The sequence below is a fragment of the Aegilops tauschii genome, chromosome 3 (genome assembly GCF_002575655.3).
Source record: "Aegilops tauschii subsp. strangulata cultivar AL8/78 chromosome 3, Aet v6.0, whole genome shotgun sequence".
Lineage (NCBI taxonomy): Eukaryota > Viridiplantae > Streptophyta > Magnoliopsida > Poales > Poaceae > Aegilops > Aegilops tauschii.
The window spans coordinates 620,831,410-620,848,603 of record NC_053037.3 but is presented as its reverse complement, the minus strand read 5'-3'; the positions used below and the strand labels follow the sequence as shown (position 1 = coordinate 620,848,603).

Here is a 17,194-nt window from a genome sequence, read left to right as displayed (position 1 = left end):
CATGCCTCTAGTACTGTTGTCACAGATGTCATGCCTGGACATAAATAACCCATTTCAATTTGATAAACAAATACAAACCCAACTAATTTGATAAACAATACAAACCCTGCACCTTTCAGAATAGTTTCAGATCAAGACCAATTTGAAAATCCTTAACAAAATTTGAAAATGTGAATAATTTTGTAATACATAAATAAAAATAATAAACATTTTATAAAATTCTATTTTTTGGTATGTATCATTTTTTTAAAAGAAGCGGACAATTTTTTTGAACGTCTAAACTTTTTAAAAATTTGTGGATAAAATGTGAAATACATATTTTTTAATTTCCGAACATTTAAAAAATAAAAAATAATATTAGAAAAATGAAAATAGAAGAAATAAAAAAGAAACAACAAAGCAAAAAACATAAACAAAATAAACAAAAAAGGGAAAAGGGAGAAAAAAGAAAAACAAAAATTAAAAAGAAGAGAAAATACCCAGTTCAAGAACATTTTAGAAGTTCTGCACAACCGTAGAAAACCGGCTGAAAAACTCTAGAAGGTTTCTGAAAATGGAACGCTCAAATGCTGAAACGGGCCGGCCCAATCTAAACAGTCGCGCGTTCTCATGTGCGAAACAACGACATTATGCCGCAAGATGCATCAAATAAGGGCTTGTTCAATGCAAAGGTGCTTAGGTGAGCTGCTAAGTGCATGAAATAGCTTAGCAACTCAAGTCCTCAATGCATAGATGTTTAACTTGTGGTTTAGCACCTAAACTCTTTCATGCATTGATGAGCTTCCTTCATTTAAGTGTTTTGCTTAGGCTGACGTGCTTGACATTGGCTCTTCTAGGGTCATTAAAGTGCTTTCTCTCCTCCTTTAATTAGTGTGCTATGTTATTTTTTGCTTATATATGTCATGCTTAGCACCTGTACATCCGTGGAAAAATGGAAAGGGCCTAAGGATTTTGAGGATGTCTAGTTGGGGACGTCGAGGCAGCAAAACGGACCGAGCGGCACAAGAACGGTTGAATATGTTTTTTTTTTCTTGAGGTTCAGGTTGAACATGGGCTGAGAGGACTAAGTCACGAGAGCCCAACCCAATACACGGCGACCTGTTTCTTCTCTATTTTGCCTTTTCCACCATGGCGGTCCATGGCGTGCCCGCCCCTCCGGCGCCGCCGCCCGACGCCCGCGCCAACCTCGCCACCTCCTCCTCCTTGCTCTCCTACCTCACGTAACTTTGAGCCCCTTCCATTCACCCTTCCCACCATTCCGCGGCATCGGCCTGAGAGCCGAGAACGGCCACTAACCTCCCTCCTGTTGGTCTTGGTGCCCTCCACCTCCATGACGGTCGCTCACGCCCTCTCCATGTTCCGCCTCCAGTGTCCTTGGAGCAGGCAGCGGAGGCCTTTGAATAATTGATTGGACATGCTTCCTGACTCCTGAGAAGAGATTGGGTTATAATCTCTTCAGTTCAGCTCTTCAGATGAAATCCATGTACAGGTGCTCATTTCCTGTTGTTGTTTTTTTACTTGATTCTGTGTCTGCAGTTCATCTCCGGTGCTCGAAATCTTTACTTTGTGCTCTTGGTTGCAGCTTAAAAAAATAGTAACACATAGAATTGGGGATGGATTCAGTTACTCTACTGTTACCTCAGTCAGAAACCATCACATCGGTTAGCTTATCTTCCACTATGCGAGACTAAGATTGCCAAGTGTCCCCTGCTGGTGAGTTCCTGTGCAGATTTCCATTTTCATGCGGTAATTTCGGGTGCTCATATTTTCCCATCAGTTGGTACTATATGGTTATGGTTGATTTACTCTCAGCAGAATGTTCACTTTACTAGTCTGCCCTCGGTTGCAGCTTAAAGAAACACCGCCTACAATTCGGGATGGGGTTCAGGTACCGTAGCCAGATCGGTTGGAAGCGATCAATTAGCTTATCCTCACTAGGTGTGGCTAAAGATTGGCAGCCTGCTGTCACTGTCCATGAGCAGGACAGCGTTCACTGTCTATCTCTGCATCACCAACCACAAGCCAATAATGCAATGGAGTATATTCTGAACAGAAATGAGCCATTTGGCAAAGACTTGTCAACATCCCCTTTGATGGGCTAGAACATCCTGCACAAGAAGGCAGGCATTGACTGACTTGAGAGGTCACTCTGCGGCAGCAACACCACAATAAAGTAGTGGTGCATTATAATGTAGCCAAATCAACCACATCAACATCCCCTAGAATACAGGTGCTTAATTTTCCTGTTCTTCCCCATGTCTTCTTACTTGGGTGGGTCTAGTGTCTCCACAAATTTGCAGCACCAAGCCAGTCATGCAAGTGGTACGTTCAAGAGAAGGCTTCCCAGCTGGGACGTTCACCCCATACCACTGTTAAATCCCCATAAAATTGTAAAATAATTGCCGCAGACTTGACAGTCCAGCAAACTTGTAACAAGTGGCTAATGTAGTGCCGTAAATTTGCAAATCACGGCACTTTGATCGCTATAACATTGAATTAGCCAAAATGTTTGACAAAAGCCATGTCCAATGCTGGTGAGTTTCTGGTGTAGTTTGTCTGGCTTCATACTCACTAGTAGAAAACAGGGCTTAGGTCACAGGACAGTTTTCACATTAGCCCCGGTTCAGTCACGAACCGGGACTAATGTGAGCATTGGTCCCGGTTCGTGCGGCCAGGGACCTGCCGGGCCTCGTGGGGGCATTGGTCCCGGTTCGTCCGGACCCTTTGGTCCCGGTTGGTGGGACAAATCGGGACCAATGGGCCACGCTCCTGGCCCACCACCCTTTAGTCCCGGTTCCTACCACAAACCGGGACTAAAGGCCTGGTCCTAGTTGCGGCCAGTGTTTAGTCCCACCTCGCCAAAAGAAGCCGAGGCCAACTTGTTACAATCGTTGGTATTAAATCAAAACAAAGATATAATACTCTTTCCTTACAACTTCAAGTGAGTGTTACTGTCTTGTGCATATTCGATTTCCCTTATTAGTCCAGGTTATGGTAATGTAATTGATGACTTATGCATGCATGCGCAGCTTCCACTATATTCTCCTAGAGATTAAGCTTGAGCAGGGAGTAGTAACCGTCTTAGACTCGAGACGAAAAGATCCCCAGGACTATGCGAACATGACTCAAATGCTCGAGAAGTAAGTTAAATCGATCATTATCCACCATATCAGCAACTTTGTTCATTTCCTGATATCAAGTAATTGTTTTCTTTGTCTGGCAGGGTTTGGAGAAAATTCACCTCAAAAGCTCCGGGACTGCCGAAGAAGCTGCAATTTAATCACCCGAAAGTAAGTACTATAGTAGCATGTTCCGCACATCTCCTAGTGATTCAAGCGCTAGTTTCATCAATACCATTTAGCATGCTTGCTTATCAGTTAGATTGACCTCTATTTCTTGTAAAGTGGTTTGGCAGGAACAAGGGAATGATTTCTGTGGATACTACGTTTGCGAGTCTATCCGCCACACGACCTGTGAGCGGGGCTACTCTGACGAACAATATGAAGTGCATAAGCAATAATATTCACAATTTTATTTTATTACCATCATTTGTGTCGAGTTTCATTTATTCATATATATATATATATGTATTGACCCCCTTCTTCAAATTAGATGTTTCGGAAGCGGGATGAACTCCTAGCAGAAGATCGTATGCGAGCAATTCAAGAGGAATTGGCGGCATTCTTCCTTGACCACGTGATCGTTGAAAACGGAGAATACTATGTGGACCCTGTGTTCCTACAATTTAATTAGGAGATTGTATTGTAAGAGATAATTATTGTATATATGTAGCCGGTAGTGTCGGATAGATATACGAGAACTTGTTGTTCGACCAATATCTCGGAGAAGGAGAGGTGGTCGATATCACTTCTCTCTGTATGCATATGTTCATGACGATCTTCTGTTTCCTTCATTTGATTACTAGCTAGCGTGTCTACTCCTCTCCGGTACGTATATAGTACGTAGCGTACGTCGACCAAGCACGGAGATAAGAGAGGACACTTCTCTCTATTAATTAGCTAGCTAACACAATATATGAAACACCTAAATTAACCCCCCAAAACCCCTAAACCACCCCCTGTCAAAAAAAAAAACAAAAACCTCAGCTCCTGCCAGCTGCTGACGCGTGGATGCCTATTGGTCCCGGTTGGTGACACCAACCGGGACAAAAGGCCCTGCCTATTGGTCCCGGTTGGTGGCACCAACCGGGACCAAAGGCCCCCCTGCCTGGGCTGGCAGCAGTGGCCACGTGGAGGACCTTCTGTCCCGGTTCATGTAAGAACCGGGACTAAAGGGTTAGGGCTTTAGTAACGACCCTTTAGTCCCGGTTCGAAAACCGGGACAAAAGGCCCTTACCAACCGGGGTAAAAGCCCCTTTTTCTACTAGTGCAAGTTGGCCTCGGCTTCTTTGGCATGTTTTTCAACCGTATATGCATCTATGAGATTTGTGTTAATGAACCCAATATCACCGATTTGTCTTTTCTTCAATTTGGCGATCTTCAATCTGCATAATATAGTGAGGATAATTATAACTAGATGCAATGAAAGAGCTGACCTATATAGAGAGACTTAATGACAGAAGTAGTACTATTTACAGACAGTGACAAGTGATCGTTGATTTATCGAGGGCCTTTTGATTGAAAAACGAACTCCTCAAATGGAACATTCAGCAGTTCAATTCCAACGAGGTCATGCTCCGGTTTAACTCTCAGCGTCAAAGTATTCATCCCATCAGACTCTCTGCAGGTTTTCATGTACCAATCATGTAATCTTCGCATCATCGTTGTTAGAGATCTTTCATCTTTGACGAGAGGCTTCCCGTAATGGTATTTGTGTTCGTCCACCTCCATGATTTCATAATGTACATCGTCGGGCAGGTAATCTCCAAGATTGCTATAACCGGCCACCATCCTCGGATCATTAGCGACGATGTCTTTAGACACCTTGAGTGGGGGGCACGATTGGTTCGCTTGTTCGCCGAGCTGGGCAATTTTTTTCCCAGATCGTCGTTCTTTTAACCTTTGATCACTGACAGTACTTCCCGACCGCTCCGCTTCGACAAATGTCTTTGCAATAATGCGCTCATAGTTGCCTTTCGGCGGAGACTTTGGTGGTTTTGTCAGGGCATCCAGAGTGCGCTTCGCTTTCACCGGATCTACCTTCTCCTCCGGAGGTGGATGTTTCTTTGCTTTCACCCCTTCAAAGAAGTTCTTCACTTCAGCTCGCACGATCTTCGCGTTCTCCTCCTCGGTCCTCTCGTATGGTAACTTCTCTGGAGTCTTCAGAGAAGGACCGAATCTGTATTGCCTCCCGCCTCTGGCAGCTGTACTGCTAGACGCCGGCAGAGCAGACGGAGCGGCTGCGGCTGTCTTCTTTCCTTGCTTACGAGGCGGAGGAGAAGGACTACGACGCGCCGGAGCAGCCGGAGCGGCGGCAGGTCTCTTCCGCCCTTGCTGACGAGGCGGAGAAGGAGGAGGCTGGCTGCTCTAGCACGCCGGCGCAGGCGGAGAAGGAGGCGGAGTGCCGCCACGCGCCGGAGAAGGAGGCTGAGTGCCCTGATCACTCGCCGGAGGAGGAGGCGGAGTGCCGCCACGCGCCGGAGAAGGAGGCTGAATGCCCTGATCACTCGCCGGAGGAGGAGGCGGCGGCGGAGTGCCCTTACTCGCCGGAGGCGTCCAGTTCGGAAGGTTAATGAGCTCCTTCCGCCATAGGCACGGAGTCTTCAGAGTTAAACCCAGCCGAGTCTCCCCTTCACCGGTAGGGTGGTCAAGCTGGAGGTCCTCAAATCCCTCCGTTATTTCATCCACCATCACCCTAGCATATCCTTCTGGAATCGGCCGGCAGTGGTAGGTTGCGCCGGGTTCAGGAGGTAAAACAGAGCCAACAGCCGCCTTGACTTTGAAGTTCTGCCATTCCGCCATAAGGTGGCAATGTTGAGACTCCGTGATAGCATCCACGGGGTAGCTAGCAGGAGCCGTCAAGACATGCTCCGGCTGAAGCAGCTCGGTGGAAGCCACGCTGCTTCTCCGCTGAGATGGCGGGGTAGCTTCGGGGGTAGTTTCGGCATGTCGATTGCCGTCTCGTTCCTCTAGCGCTTGAACCCTTTCGTGCAGCTTCTGAATTTGGGTCTGCTCCATTTTTTTTCCTCCTCTCCTGGCTTTTGTAACCGCCTGCGTCCGGAAAACCAGCCTTCCACGGAACGGAGCCTGGCGTGCCTCGTGTCCGTCCAGGGTGCTCAGGATTCCCGAGGGCCATTGTGAGCTCGTCGTTCTCTCTGTCTGGAATGAACGTCCCTTCCTGCGCTGCATCGATATATTGCTGAATCTTCTTGACTGGTATTCTCAAAAGCTCGTTCATCCAAACGCACCTCCCTGATACAGGGTCCAAGGTTCCGCCAGCCCCGAAGAACCAAGTCCGGCAACGGTCTGTCCAGTTCATTGTCTATGGTTCGATCCCTTTTTCAAGCAGATCATTCTCAGCCTTGGCCCACTTAGGCCGGGCTTTGAGGTAGCCACCTGACCCCGTGCGATGGTGAAGCTTCTTCTTCGCAGCATTCTTCTTGTTTGTCACTGACATCTTCTTACTCTTTTCCGATGTCTTGTGGGCCACAAATGCGGGCCAGTGATCTCTGATCTTCTCATACCGGCCGATGAATTCTGGTGTCTCTTCTTTGTCGACAAACGTTTTCAGCTCATTCTTCCACCTCCTGAATAGGTCTGTCATCTTCTTAAGAGCATAAGACTTGATTAATTGCTCTTTAACTGGCTTCTCCGGATCCTCCTCTGGCGGTAGGGTGAAATTTGCCTTCAGCTCAGTCCAAAGATCATCTTTCTGCATATCATTGACATAAGACACCTCAGGGTCATCCTTCTTAGGCTTATACCATTGGTGGATGCTGATCGGGATCTTGTCCCTAACTAGAACCCCGCACTGAGCAGCAAATGCATCCTTTGTCTAGATGGGTTCAATCGGTTGGCCGTCGCGCGCGATTGCTATGATCTCAAACCTTTCATCCGAGCGCAACTTTCTCTTCGGGCCTCGTTTCTTTACCGAAGTTGTGCTCGATCCGGAGGGCTAGAAAAAAGAAGAAAGACAAGTGTTAATTAATATGTGTACATACCAAAACAATGAATGCATCAATTAGCTAGTCAGCACAGGCTTAACTAATATATTTACCTGGCCGGACTCTGTTCGGTCACCGGAGCCGTCACCACGGGCTCCTTCTTGCACTAGCATTGGGTCACCGGAGCCATCATAATCATGTCTTTCCTCCTCCACTCTTCGATCACCGTAGCCTGCTTCTTCACCCTGTTCTTCCAGACCATCATTGTCGTTAAGATACGACAAGATATCACCTCCGGCTAAGATTATGTCCCCCAATACCTCTTCTGCTTGCTCGTCTCGTCCGTGCTCCATTGTTTCTGCAAATATTACAACATGGCAATTATTACACAAACATGACAGCAGGTGGATATATTAGTGCAAACGTAGACCTAGCTTATTCCGGGTTTGGGGAGGCCTCGGCAACGCTTCAAGGGTAGGGGCGCGGCGGGAGGGGGTAGGAGACCGACATCGTTTTTTTCTAGGGTTTGGGTGTCCTCGAGAGTTTTGGTCGAGCGAGAGGGCCGGGGGGTACTCCCGTGGTATAAGTTATCACGGTCGAGAGGGGGTATAAATATCGACCGTCCATCATGTCGAAGTTATCTGGGAGGGAGTTATATATATCGACAACGACGACATACATACATGGGAAAATAATGTTATCGGGGAGGGGGTATATCGCCCCCCCACGTGTTGAAGTTATCGGGAGGGGGTTATATCGACAACGATGACATACATACATGGGAAAATAATATTATCGGGGAGGGGGTATATCGACCCCCCCTCGTGTTGAAGTTATCGGGAGATGGGTATATCGACGACGGCAGACCCGATAAAACATAAGAAAACGAAGAAGAATAAAAAGAGGAGAAGAAGAAAGGAATAGAGGAGAAGATCGAAGAAAAAAAAGAAGAAAAAAAAAGAGGAGAAGAAGAAAGGAATAGAGGAGAGAAGAAGAAAAAATAGAATTTTTTCTATTTTTTCTTCTTCTCTTATATTCCTTTCTTCTTCTCCTCTTCTTTTTCTTCTTTTTTCCTCTTCTTATTTATTTCTCCTCTTCTTCCTCTCCTCTTCTTCTCCTTTCTTCCTCTTCTTATTTTCCTTTTTCCTCTCATTCATAAAAAAATGTTCAAATAGAAAATTTCGAAAAAAGTAAAGGTTTTGCCTAATGCATTGTTCATATGAATATACAAACATTTGCATATTCTACAATAATTAATATCACCAAAAAAATCTATGAACAGAAAAAATCCTAACTTTTCTAAAAATCTATCTTTTGCATATATACATGAACATATATATACACAGAGAACATATATACATACATATATACATTTTTATAAAAATGCAAAAAAAAAGATCTAAAAAAAGGACATATAAACAGATATACACACATACATATACTCATACATATACATATAATCAGGAAAAAAACATCATATATATGTGCAGAAAAAAATCAGGAGGAAGGGGGCAGTGCCGGCCCTGACCAAGGCGACGGCGGCGCGTCGGGGCAGGGGCAGAGGCGACGGCGGCGTGGTCGGGGCAGGGGCAGAGGCGATGGCGGCGTGGTCGGGGCAGGGCGAGGCAGAGGCGACGGCGGCGTGGTCGGGGCAGGGGCAGAGGCGACGGCGGCGTGGTCGGGGCAGCTGGGGCGACGACGACGTGGTCGGGGCAGGGGCGCGCGGCGTGGTCGGGGCGGGCCGCCGGCGGCGTGCTCGGGGAAGGGGCGGCTGCGCGTCGACGAGGCAGCAGAGGGCGGCGACGGCGTCGACGGGGCGAGCTCGGGCAGCCTGGCGGCGTCGTCGGGGCGGGGGAACTGATGCAGAGATGAATCTGAAAAACGCTAAGTGCTTTCTTATATACTGAGAGCATTGGTCCCGGTTCGTGGCACCAACCGGGACCAATGCCCCCCTTTAGTCCCGGTTGGTGCCACCAACCGGGACCAAAGAACCGGGACACCAACCGGGACCAATGCCCCCCTTTAGTCCCGGTTGGTGCCACCAACCGGGACCAAAGGCCTCTTTTCAGCAGCCCAAAGGGCGGGAAGCGGCGACCTTTGGTCCCGGTTGGTGGCACCAGCCGGGACTAAAGGGGCGGCATTGGTCCCGGTTGGTGCCATGAACCGGGACCAAAGGGTGGCATTGGTCCCGGTTCGTGCCACCAACCGGGACCAATGGCCTTGCACAGCGGCGTGATGGTGGGAGTTTAGTCCCACCTCGCTAGCTGAGAGAGAGCCGCACCTGTTTATAAGGTGCGGTGCGCCTGAGCTGTCGAGCTCCTCTCTAAAGCAGGCTTACGGGCCTAACCTCTATGTACATGCCTGTGGGCCTACTGGGCCTTCTGCGGGCCTGAATCCTAGCCCATGGATGGGTTTCTAGTCGTATTCAGGCCGTGGTGGCCCAGTAGGTGGCATAATTTTTATTTTTTGCCTGTTTTTGGTTTTCTTTTTTGCTTTATTTATTTTGTTTTGTTTCTACTTACAACAAAATACTTATTTATTTTATTTTATTTCTAATTACTTATTTATTTTACTTTATGATAATTCTTTTTGCTATTAAAGTTTCTAACAAAAAAAGTTCTTTATGAAAATTATTTTTGCTTTCAATGATTTTGAACAGAAAATACTTCGATAATTTTAGTTGCATCAATTTTATATAATTTTAGTTTCAATAATACTAGAGGTTGCTTATAATGTTTTGAATAGAAAATACTTTGATAATTTTAGTTTCATAAATTTTATTTATTTTATTAAAGTTTATTTTATTTTGTTTCTACTTATATATTTTATTAAAGTTTATATTATTTTGTTTCTAATTACTTATTTATTTTATTTGTTATTTTTCATGCACCATTTTTCATGCATTTACTGATTATTTTGAGCTATAAGACCCTAAAATTGAAAAGCATTTCAAATGAACTCTGAAAAGGTTGAAAGTTGGCATGGTATCATCATTTCATCCACATAGCATGTGCAAGAAAGTTGAGAGGGTTACGGCAAAAACTGGATACACTTCGTGTACAAAACGGACAATCTCTTTCGAAGTATCAGGATTTCATACGGAAACTCGTCTGTTACAAAGGGATTTCATTTTTTAAAACTTATTTGAACTCCTGACTTTTTGTGTGTTCAAAATGCACCATTCAAAGCCACATCATCAATTTTCAACCCTTTCTGACTTCATTTGTTATTTTTCATGCATTTACTAATTATTTTGAGTTATAAGACCCTAAAATTGAAAAGCATTTCAAATGAACTCTGAAAAGGTTGAAAGTTGGCATGGTATCATCATTTCATCCACATAGCATGTGCAAGAAAGTTGAGAGGGTTACGTCAAAAACTAGATGCACTTCGTGTACAAAACGGACAATGGTATCATACTCATCTGTTACAAAGTTGGCATGGTATCATCATAATAGTTGCGGGAGAAAGTCTTCACTTTTTCTTCGCTTGTGTCATTTGCTTACTGCGCCGTAACCATGGATAATCTTCATCGTTTATCAGGATGCTTGGGTCAGCCTTGACTTTGAAGGGAGGAATTTCATGAAACTTTTCATAATCTTCAGACATGTCTGTCTTGCCCTCCACTCCCACAATGTCCCTTTTTCCTAAAAGAACTATGTGGCGCTTTGGCTCATCGTATGATGTATTCGCTTCCTTATCTTTTCTTTTTCTCGGTCTGGTAGACATGTCCTTCACATAGATAACCTGTGCCACATCATTGGCTAGGACGAACGGTTCGTCAGTGTACCCAAGATTGTTCAGATCCACTGTTGTTATTCCGTACTGTGGGTCTACCTATACCCTGCCTCCTGACAGATTGACCCATTTGCACTTAAACAAAGGGACCTTAAAATCATGTCCGTAGTCAAGTTCCCATATGTCCATTATGTAACCATAATATGTGTCCTTTCCCCTCTCGGTTGCTGCATCAAAGCGGACACCGCTGTTTTGGTTGGTGCTCTTTTGATCTTGGGCGATCGTGTAAAATATATTCCCATTTATCTCGTATCCTTTGTAAGTCAATACAGTCGAAGATGGTCCCCTGGACAACGAGTACAACTCATCACAAACAGTGGTGTCACCTCTGAGACGTGTTTCCAACCAACTGCTGAAAGTCCTGATGTGTTCACATGTAATCCAGTCGTCACACTGCTCCGGGTGTTTGGAGCGCAGACTGTTCTTGTGTTCATCGACATACGGGGTCACCAAGGTAGAGTTCTGTAGAACTGTGTAGTGTGCTTGAGACCAAGAATATCCGTCCCTGCATATTATTGAGTCCCCTCCAAGCGTGCCTTTTCCAGTCAGTCTCCCCTCATACCGCGATTTAGGGAGACCTATCTTCTTAAGGCCAGGAATGAAGTCAACACAAAACCCAATGACATCCTCTGTTTGATGGCCCATGGAGATGCTTCCTTCTGGCCTAGCGCGGTTACGGACATATTTCTTTAGGACTCCCATGAACCTCTCAAAGGGGAACATATTGTGTAGAAATACGGGCCCCAGAATGACAATCTCGTCGACTAGATGAACTAGAACGTGCGTCATGATATTGAAGAAGGATGGTGGGAACACCAGCTCGAAACTGACAAGACATTGCGCCACATCACTCCTTAGCCTTGGTATGATTTCTGGATCGATCACCTTCTGAGAGAAATCATTGAGGAATGCACATAGCTTCACAATGGCTAATCGGACGTTTTCCGGTAGAAGCCCCCTCAATGCAACCGGAAGCAGTTGCGTCATAATCACGTGGCAGTCATGAGACTTTAGGTTCTGAAACTTTTTCTCTGGCATATTTATTATTCCCTTTATATTCGACGAGAAGCCAGTCGGGACCTTCATACAGAGCAGGCATTCAAAGAAGATTTCTTTCTCTTCTTTCATAAGAGCGTAGCTGGCAGGACCTTCATACTGTTTCGGAGGCATGCCATCTTTTTCGTGCAAACGTTGCAGGTCCTCCCGTGCCTCAGGTGTATCTTTTGTCTTCCCATACACGCCCAAGAAGCCTAGCAGGTTCACGCAAAGGTTCTTCGTCACGTGCATCACGTCGATTGAAGAGCGGACCTCTAGCTCTTTCCAGTAGGGTAGGTCCCAAAATATAGATTTCTTCTTCCACATGGGTGCGTGTCCCTCAGCGTCATTCGGAACAGCTAGTCCGCTGGGACCCTTTCCAAAGATTACGTGTAAATCATTGACCATAGCAAGTACGTGATCACCGGTACGCATGGCGGGCTTCTTCCGGTGATCTGCCTCGCCTTTGAAATGCTTGCCTTTCTTTCGACATTGATGGTTGGTCGGAAGAAACGACGATGGCCCAGGTACACATTCTTCCTGCATTTGTCCAGGTATATACTTTCAGTGTCATCTAAACAGTGCGTGCATGAGTGGTACCCCTTGTTTGTCTGTCCTGAAAGGTTACTGAGAGCGGGCCAATCGTTGATGGTTACAAACAGCAACGCGTGCAGGTTAAATTCCTCCTGTTTGTGTTCATCCCACGTACGTACACCGTTTCCATTCCACAGCTGTAAAAGTTCTTCAACTAATGGCCTTAGGTACACATCAATGTTGTTGCCGGGTTGCTTACGACCTTGGATGAGAACTGGCATCATAATGAACTTTCGCTTCATGCACATCCAAGGAGGAAGGTTATACATACATAGAGTCACGGGCCAGGTGCTGTGATTGCTGCTCTGCTCCCCGAAAGGATTAATGCATCCGCGCTTAAACCAAACCATACGTTCCTTGGGTCAGCTGCAAACCCAGCCCAGTACTTTCTCTCGATTTTTCTCCACTACGACCCGTCAGCGGGTGCTCTCAACTTCCCGTCTTTCTTACGGTCCTCACTGTGCCATCACATCAACTTGGCATGCTCTTCGTTTCTGAACAGACGTTTCAACCGTGGTATTATAGGAGCATACCACATCACCTTCGCAGGAACCCTCTTCCTGGGGGGCTCGCCGTCAACATCACCAGGGTCATCTCGTCTGATCTTATACCGCAATGCACCGCATACCGGGCATGCGTTCAGATCCTTGTACACACCGCGGTAGAGGATGCAGTCATTAGGGCATGCATGTATCTTCTGCACCTCCAATCCTAGAGGGCATACGACCTTCTTTGCTGCGTATGTACTGTCGGGCAATTCGTTATCCTTTGGAAGCTTCTTCTTCAATATTTTCAATAGCTTCTCAAATCCTTTGTCAGGCACAGCATTCTCTTCCTTCCACTGCAGCAATTCCAGTACGGTACCGAGCTTTGTGTTGCCATCTTCGCAATTGGGGTACAACCCTTTTTTGTGATCCTGTAACATGCGATCGAACTTCAGCTTCTCCTTTTGACTTTCGCATTGCGTCCTTGCATCGACAATGACCCGGCGGAGATCATCATCATCGGGCACTGGTTCCTCTTGATCTTCAGCAGCTTCCCCCCTTGCAGCATCATTGGGCACATCGTCTGGTTCCTCTTGATCTTCAGCAGCTTCCCCCGTTGCAGCATCACCGTATTCAGGGGGCACATAGTTGTCATCGTCCTCTTCTTCTTCGCCGTCTTCCATCATAACCCCTATTTCTCCGTGCCTCGTCCAAACATTATAGTGTGGCATGAAACCCTTGTAAAGCAAGTGGGTGTGAAGGATTTTCTGGTCAGAGTAAGACTTCGTATTCCCACATGTAGGGCATGGACAACACATAAAACCATTCTGCTTGTTTGCCTCAGCCACTTCGAGAAAATCATGCACGCCCTTAATGTACTCGGAGGTGTGTCTGTCACCGTACATCCATTGCCGGTTCATCTGCGTGCATTATATATTATTAAGTGTGTCAAAAACCATTACAGAACATCATGAATAGATAATTAAGTGACCAAATTAATAGAAGTTCATCATCACATTAAAACCAAAGTACATACATAGTTCTCATCTAACAACATATATATAGCTCTCCAGAGCATCTAATTAATTAAACCATACATTGAAACTATGTAAAACATTTCAATGCGAAAACAAATGCGATCATAATCGCAACCAAGGTAACAATTGATCCAACGGCATAATGATACCAAGCCTCGGTATGAATGACATATTTTCTAATCTTTCTAATCTTCAAGCGCATTGCATCCATCTTGATCTTGTGATCATCGACGACATCCGCAACATGCAACTCCAATATCATCTTCTCCTGCTCAATTTTTTTATTTTTTCCTTCAAGTAATTGTTTTCTTCTTCAACTAAATTTAACCTCTCGACAATAGGGTCGATTGGAATTTCCGGTTCAACCACCTCCTAGATAAATAAAATCTATGTCACGTTGGTCGGCATATTTGTCATAAACAATAAATGAACCAAATAGTTATAAAAAGATAATATATACCACATCCGAATCATAGACAGGACGAGGGCCGACGGGGGCGGATACCAAAACCATCACACTATGTAATAAGAAGGAATAATAAAAGTAACAAAATTAGACAAGTATCTATCTAAAGTAAGAATTTTTTTCTTTCAGAAAGAAGATAAGAACAAGAGGCTCACCACGGTGGTGCTGGCGACGAGATCGGCGCGGGCGATCGACGGCGGTGAAGACGGGGACGGGACGTGACGGACCGCTAAACCTAGACAAATCTCAGGGAAAATGGAGCTCGGAGGTCGAGTTTCGAGAGGAGAAAGATTAACTAGTGTGGCTCAGACATTTCATCGAACACCTCATGTGCATAGGAGGTGAGCTAGAGCACCCAAATGCCCTCCCCTCGCCGGCCAGAAAAAACAGAGCACCGTGGAGTGCTCTGCTGTGGCGATGGGGTATATATAGGCAACTCATTGGTCCCGGTTCGTGGCACCAACCGGGACTAAAGGGGGGGCATTGGTCCCGGTTGGTGCCACGAACCGGGACCAATGCCCCCTTTAGTCCCGGTTGGTGGCACCAACCGGGACCAAAGGCCTTGTGTTGCCCCGCGTCAAAAGTTTAGTCCCACCTCGCTAGTTGAGAGAGCTCGAGAGTGGTTTATAAGCGCTGCTGCGCCCACCCTCTCAAGCTCCTCTCAACTGCAGGCTTTCGGGCCTAACCGTTCTCTTTGCCTGTGGGGCCTTCTGCGGGCCTGAATCCTGGCCCATGGATGGGTTTCAAGTCGTATTCAGGCCGTCGTGGCCCAGTAGGTGGCATAATTTTTTCCCCTGTTTTTAGTTTTCTCTTTTGCTTTATTTATTTTGTTTTGTTTCTACTTACAACAAAAAACTTATTTATTTTATTCCATTTTGTTTGTAATTACTTATGTTTTTTACTTTATTTATTTTACTGTTGCTATTTTTATTTATTTTACTGCTGCTATTTTTATTTATTTTATTAAGGTTTATTTATTTTATTTACTATAGTTTATTTTATTAAGGTTTATTTATTTTATTAAGGTTTATTTATTTTATTTACTATAAAAAATGAACGTAGATGCGCCTATAGAGAAAATTCAACCTAAATTCATAATAAATTTCTATGAAATTCAAAAAATTTACTCTGAATTTAGTTCAAATTCCCTGTATAAGGGCATCTAGTTTCACTTTGAGAGGAGCTCAACAAGGCAGAGAGGGACGGGCTTATAAACCGGTGTGAGCGCCCTTCAGTTGGCGAGGTGGGACTAAACTCTGACCGCTACTAGGACCAACCCTTTAGTCCCGGTTTGTGGTATGAACCGGGACTAAAGAGTGAGCCTCTGGTCCCGGTTCAAGCCACCAACCAGGACCAATGGTGATGGGCCAAGAGCGAGGCCCATTGGTCCCGGTTTGTCCCACCAACCGGGACCAAAGGGGCCGGACGAACCGGGACAAATGCCCCCACGAGGCCCGGCAGACCCCTGGCCGCACGAATCGGGACCAATGCTCACATTAGTCCCGGTTCGTGACTGAACCGGGACTAATGTGAATATTGGCCTGTGACCAAAGCCCAGTTTTCTACTAGTGCAGCCCCTTTGATGGGCTAGAATTACCTGCACCAAAAGCCAAAATGTATTGACTGACTTACAAGATCATGCTGCAGCATAGCCACAAGAAAAGTAGCGGTGTAATCTAATGTGGCCATGGCAAATTGGCAATCTCACTTTCACATCGCATCAAACCCACCACAGCCACATCTACAGGAGTCAAGGGCAACTGTACAACCATTTTACGGAGAATCAAAGCTTTCATGACTTGATAATAAAATCCGTGAGATGTACACCCCATATACTTGCCTGACCTGAATTTCCGAGCGAAGTTGGAAGCAGCACAAGGCGCGTGTGTAGATCATGGGCATCTTGCCAGTGAGCTATGCACTACTCCCTTTGTTGGTACTAAAGTCACTGGGAAAGCTAACTGCGTCAGCATCTGGAGTTGTAACAAGCCACAGTCCAGCACATGATAGTGTTCCCTGGAGTACCTCGCTCGAAGGTTGCATGAAGACATGTGGCGCTCTGAGCTTCGACTACCCCTTTGGCATCGGATCGAGGTGCTCCCGTGGGCCTGATTTCAATATCTCTTGCAACGAGACCTGAGTCATGACTGGCTTGTAAGGTCTCCTGACTCTTGAGTCATGACCACAAGAAAAGTAGCAGTGCATTTTATTGTAGCAATTGTGAAATTTCGATCTCGCTTTCACATTGCATCACACCAACTAGCAGATGTGTACTGCATGAACTTGTTCGGATGTGGTTGTGGTTGGTGTTTTGTATATAAAGCGGGGTTAAATTTTATTTTGGGACATATCACAATCTGAGCTTCGACTACCCCTTTGCATAGGTTCAAGGTGCTCCCGGGGGGATGATTTCAATCTTGCTTGTAACGAAACTTCTCGACCACCCAAGCTCTTCTAGCATGATGCCATCACCGTGGTGATAGAGAATATTGATGTTAGTAGTGATGTTAATGATACCTGCCCTGCAAAATTCATCAGGACCTCGTTCTGGCATACCATCCCTATCAAATCTGGTGTCAAAGTGTACAACTTTTCGCTGAAATCGCCTAACCAGACGCATCAGCAGCCTAGACCTTGGAATCGCAAAGACAGTGAAACTGTAAAGGTGTTGGCTGTTGTAGTTTTTCCATATATATATAGGACAAATGTTTCCTAC

General features: G+C 45.7%; 1 long non-coding RNA gene across 1 annotated transcript; it reads left to right on the top strand.

The window, feature by feature from the left end:
• Positions 1-1,074: 1,074 nt before the first annotated feature.
• Positions 1,075-3,913, top strand: LOC123497471 (uncharacterized). Its single transcript, XR_012205805.1, has 5 exons — positions 1,075-1,489; positions 1,583-1,713; positions 3,030-3,140; positions 3,224-3,290; positions 3,405-3,913. It is a non-coding gene; the product is annotated as an uncharacterized lncRNA (long non-coding RNA).
• The last annotated feature ends 13,281 nt before the right edge of the window (positions 3,914-17,194 follow it).